Genomic DNA, 6,174 nt, shown 5'->3' with positions numbered 1-6,174 from the left:
TGTTCCAAAAAATAGTTTCTGATCCCATTAATGATTAAGATAATTAAATCTAAAATTTGTAGACTGCTATTTTATGATAATCTTTTAAATGTGCTCAGTGTACCCCTAGACCTCCCTTTTCTCACTTCCATGGCTGCCAGAATGAAGTCATAAAGTTTTTTACATAATAATATTGTAGTGCGGAGGTAGGCAACCTTCAGCACTTCATATGTTGGGGATCACATCTCCCATAACTAGTGATGTCGCGAACATAAAATTTTCCGTTCGCAAACGGCGAACGCAAACTTCCGCAAATGTTCGCGAACGGGAGAACCCGGCGAACCGCCATAGACAATAGGCAGGCGAATTTTAAAACCCACAGGGACTCTTTCTGGCCACAATAGTGATGGAAAAGTTGATTCAAGGGGACTAACACCTGGACTGTGGCATGCCGGAGGGGGATCCATGGCAAAACTCCCATGGAAAATAACATAGTTGATGCAGAGTCTGGTTTTAATCCATAAAGGGAATAAATCACCTAAATTCCTAAATTGTTTGGAATAGCGTGCTGTAAAACATCAGGTATGATGATGTATCGATCAGGTAGAGTAAGGGTTACGCCCGCTTCACAGTGACAGACCAAACTCCCCGTTTAACGCACCGTAAACAACTGCAAACGGTCCATTTGCACAACTGCAAACTCCCCATTTGCACAAGGTTGGATACCAAGCTAGCCATGTCCCGTTCCTTGTCCTCACTGATGTCATTGAAAGTCTCTTCCTCCACCCAGCCACGTACAACACCAAGGATCCCCGAAAGGTGACAACAAGCCCCTGTATTTTTTTTTATATTTACACTACTGTTACACCAGATATGAGTTGCACTGGTGTGACACTGTGCCCTGGCAGGCCCTGAAACGCACACGTGTGAAGGAAACTGACTGCTATTATATTACAGTCAAAAAAGTTTTTTTTTTTTTTTTTTTTAAATGCAAGCTATTGTGACAACAGATATGAGTGGTGGCACTGGGACCACCTTAAAAATATTGGATATCGCTAAAAATCATGATCACTATATACTTTCTCTACAAACGTCTAAAACGAACCAAACTACTCATCCATCCGCTATACCACTTTATCCCACCTATAACTAGTGCCCAGTTAAAATACTTGACTCTTACTTACCCACACTCAGTCATGCCACACACATTTCACCACTACTCTCACTGAATCCCTCTGACTACGGCTAAATTCATCTTCTACATCAGAACACTACTCCTAAGATTGGGTTGTATCCATGTCTCAGGTCTTTCATTTAGAATAGGGGCAGCTTCGGTCTCCTTCAACACTGACACTCCAGTGCATATTATTAAAAGATTGGGCAGATGGAAATCCTCATTCTACAACCAATATATTCCTCATCCCGAGAAAGAAATGAGAAAAGCTTTTAAAAGTTTGGCTTTGTAAATTTGATGCGATAAGTGTGTTTTTCTTTAATACCTTTTCACCCTCTTTGCATGAACCCGATTTACATATATTACTAATATGTTTCTGAACATATATATTATATTATTCACTCACTCACTCACTCTCTGGGCTGGCCTAAGACATCATGCTGCCTAGGTCCAACGATAAATGACTATGGGGGATAATGTAAAATAAACACAGGTTACTAGCTATGGGAGGGATAATGTATAATAAACACAGGTTACTGGCTATGGGAGGATAATGTATAATAAACACAGGTTACTGGCTATGGGGGATAATGTATAATAAACAAAGGTTACTGGCTATGGGGAGGATAATGTATAATAAACACAGGTTACTGGCTATGGGAGGATAATGTATAATAAACACAGGTTACTGGCTATGGGGGATAATGTATAATAAACACAGGTTACTGGCTATGGGAGGATAATGTATAATAAACACAGGTTACTGGCTATGGGAGGATAATGTATAATAAACACAGGTTACTGGCTATGGGGAGGATAATGTATAATAAACACAGGTTACTGGCTATGGGAGGATAATGTATAATAAACACAGGTTACTGGCTATGGGGGATAATGTATAATAAACACAGGTTACTGGCTATGGGAGGATAATGTATAATAAGCACAGGTTACTGGCTATGGGGGATAATGTATAATAAACACAGGTTACTGGCTATGGGAGGATAATTTATAATAAACACAGGTTACTGGCTATGTGGGGGGTAATGTATAATAAGCACAGGTTACTGGCAATGGGAGGAAAATGTATAATAAACACAGGTTACTGGCTATGGGAGGGATAATGTATAATAAACACAGGTTACTGGTTGTGGGGGGATAATGTATAATAAACACAGGTTACTGGCTATGGGGGAGATAATGCATAATAAACACAGGTTACTGGCTATGGGGGGTAATGTATAATAAACACAGGTTTCTGGCTATGGGGGATAATGTATAATAAACACAGGTTACTGGCTATGGAGGATAATGTATAATAAACACAAACACACAAAAAAAAAGAATACAAAAAAAAGAATGCTGCTTCAGAATTAATCTAAATTGTATGCTGTCTAGGAGGTGAGTGGGTCTGGGAGGGAGGGTCTGCTGCTGATTGGCTGGAATGTGTCTGCTGACTGTGAGGTACAGGGTCAAAGTTTACTCAATGATGACGAATAGGGGGCGGACCGAACATCGCATATGTTCCCCATCCGGGGCGAACGCGAACAAGCTATGTTCACCAGGAACTATTCGCCAGCGAACCGTTCGGGACATCACTATATATTTGCAATTCACTCAATCCTTAACAATTCAAGGGCACTCATAAAACACTCATCTTTCAAGTCTTGTGGCACTGGCTTATAATATCTTTGGAACCTTTTCATGGCTTTACCATTATGTATCCCCTATGCTAACATTTGTCTGCTAGTATATGTGGAAATGTATATCCATACAGGTTTCAAGAATATAAACATACAAAATAAAGCCCTACGCACAAACTCCTACTACTTCTGGGCGGCAGCAATGACTATAGTACACATTAGTCCTGATACATACAAACAAAACCAATGAAAATAGCTACTTGAGCACTATCCCAAATCCCTATGCACATTAAAATACATTGATTTTTTAGTATCACTCATGGCCATTCAAGTGTAAGCTCACCTGCCACGTAAAGGCAAACCTCTTAGGTGAGTCCTATACTAACAATTCACCTTGCTGTCTTCAGCTATAAGGTAATAACTTTCTTAACCCCTACTTACTTATTAACCCTTAACCCCTTAAGGACACCTTGATTCCTTTTTATTCCAGAAGTTTGGTCCTTAAGGGGTTAATAGAGAACACATGGGCTGATGTGTACTATAGTCATTGCTGCCACACAGGAGTAGTGGGAGCTTGAGTGCAGGGCTTCATTTTTGAATGTTTCTATTTGCTTTTGCATTACACAGCCATGTCACAGTGCTGCCACTCACCCCCCTGTGTTCTCTATTAAGGGTTAAAAATATGTAGACAGCAAGGTGAATTGTTAGTATAGGACTCACCAAGGAGATTTTGCATTGACATGGCAGGTGAGCTTATGCTTAAATGGCCATTGGAGTGATACTAAAAAAATCTCAATTTATTTGAATATGCATATGGATTTGGAATAGTGCACACGTAACGTTTTTTTGTTTTTTTAATTGTATGTATTGGGGCTGATGTGTATTATAGTAATTGCTGCTGCTGAGGAGTAGTAGGAGTTTGAGCGCAGGGCTTCATTTTGTATGTTTGTATAAAAAGAAAGAAAAAAAGAGAATCACCCAACGTGTGTTTTTCTAATCAGGGAGTAGATGCCCTTGGTGAAGGCATACAGTTGCTGCACCTAAACACTCCTCGGCTGTTTCTACTCATTTCTTTTTATTTACACTTAGGGGAGCATAATTATGATGTAATATTAGATAGTTACTTTATTTTATTTTCTGTATTTGTTATTCCTTCCTAGTAATAGACAATGACTCAAGTGGCTACTTGTGTTACTTTGTTTAGTATTAGCATTTAAGAGTTAAGAAGATCTTAGGAATTATACCTGGAGACTGAGGTATTTGTTTTAGGATCCTAAGGGTAAGTAGGTCCCAGGTCTGCACCGGGAGACTGAGATATACTTTACTCTAATAGGGATAAGTATGGCCCTAGTGATTATATATGGAGACTGAAGTATGTTGTAGATACTATTCTTTAATTTATTCTGTCTGGATTCTGGAGAGTCCTGACTGCAAACCTGAACTAATACACAGATAATCCTAGCTGACCAATACTGACTAGGACCATGGGAAAGCCATTAGGTATGTGTGTGTGTGTAGGTCCCAGGTTTGTCTCTAGTGACCAAAGTATTTGTGATACATCTCCTCCTTATCTCCCCCAGTGTACTGGATAGCCATTAGGTATGTGTGTGTGTAGTTCCCAGGTTTGTCTCTAGTGACCAAAGTATTTGTGATACATCTCCTCCTTATCTCCCCCAGTGTACTGGATAGCCATTAGATATGTGTGTGTGTGTAGGTCCCAGGTTTGTCTCTAGTGACCAAAGTATTTGTGATACATCTCCTCCTTATCTCCCCCAGTGTACTGGATAGCCATTAGGTATGTGTGTGTGTGTAGTTCCCAGGTTTGTCTCTAGTGACCAAAGTATTTGTGATACATCTCCTCCTTATCTCCCCCAGTGTACTGGATGCTTTGGAGTTTTAAAGGGAATGAGACTGCTGTTTGAAGCATACGTTATCCACTGGGGATTCTAATGATAACAGTACACATCACAGAGACGTGGAGGATTTCCATTTAAAATATGATCATAAAACTAAACACATTGTACTGGTGACACTGCCCCATATTGTTTTTTTTTTTTTTTTAGTGGTAATTCAATTGGCCCTGTTTTAATGCAACTAGTGACCTCTCTAATAAGCATAGCACAAATAAAGATTTTGAATAGAAAGATTCAACTTTGCTACTTTTTCTTTATTTACAGTTTATGGGCTGTACTATTAGGAGGGATTAGAATCCATTATAATGGGATATTTTGTACATACTTTCTTTCTACTTGATATATTATACATTTTTACAAGACCTTACGACGGTAGATACAGAGTTAACATTTCTTTAATAAAGTATTAGACACAAGGGTCATGCCCTATGCCCGTTCCAGTGCTGGCTGGACATAAGTGAGCCAATTCTAAGTAGCTTTACTAACTTAATTTAAAAATAAAAATTATCTTAGAACCAACATCATGGTAATAACATAAAGTGCAACCTGTACCATTCACTCAAGTAAGCTATTATTGTAACCAACAAAAGTCTCTTCTTACTACAAATCTGGGGATTTTCTACCACTCATTGCTAATTGTATCTTGCACTTGACTCCTGCTCTACCTTCATTTATTTGCCATCAATGTTTGTTGGTTGTTTGTTAGTTTGTTCTGTCAAATTATTATTTGTAACAACATTTACTCATTGACATATGATACTGTTATAAGTACAAATATAATAAAATGTATCAATTTGTTTACCCATGTTTCTTAGCTGTTGTATCACTCACATTACCTTTATAATGTTTTACAAGTTTTGTTTTTTTTTGTTTTTGCGGCTTAAAAAAATAAATGTCAAACTTTGTTGATTTTTTGTTTCATATTTAGTTTGTTCATAAAAATCTTTATCACTGTGTACTTTTTTAACAGCTTCATAATTCATTTCTTTATATTGAAAGGATGTTGCCATTGTATATCACACAGTGCATGTGTTAAAAATATTCCCTTTGGAACAGACATTAGAACTGACAGAATCCTTTGGTGTAGAATCTTTATGAAATACTCATTTTGACTGTGTTGGAATTTCACTGAAATTCCAACCCAGTTAAGAGATATACTGAGACAAAGCATATTTCCTATGCCTGACTTTTTTAGACTCTGGGCAGAGCTACACTGTCAATCCTGACAGCCATCGCCATTGATGGCTGCAGGGAATTGGCTCTGTCTATGGAGGATGCCTTGTTCTTGTGAGATCCCCAATAGACCTTAATGCTGAAGAAGACCATCAGGAACAAGATGACTGCGCCCTTGAGGGACTAGTTCAGGAAAGTCATTCTCACCTTTATCTGCCTCCCAGTGAATTCTGCAAAGTCCTCAGATGGTGACAATGACGCTTTATGATTTATTTATACTTTTTATTTTTTT

Source organism: Pelobates fuscus, chromosome 11 (assembly GCF_036172605.1).
Source record: "Pelobates fuscus isolate aPelFus1 chromosome 11, aPelFus1.pri, whole genome shotgun sequence".
Taxonomy (NCBI): Eukaryota; Metazoa; Chordata; class Amphibia; order Anura; family Pelobatidae; genus Pelobates; species Pelobates fuscus.
This window is presented reverse-complemented; position numbering follows the sequence as displayed.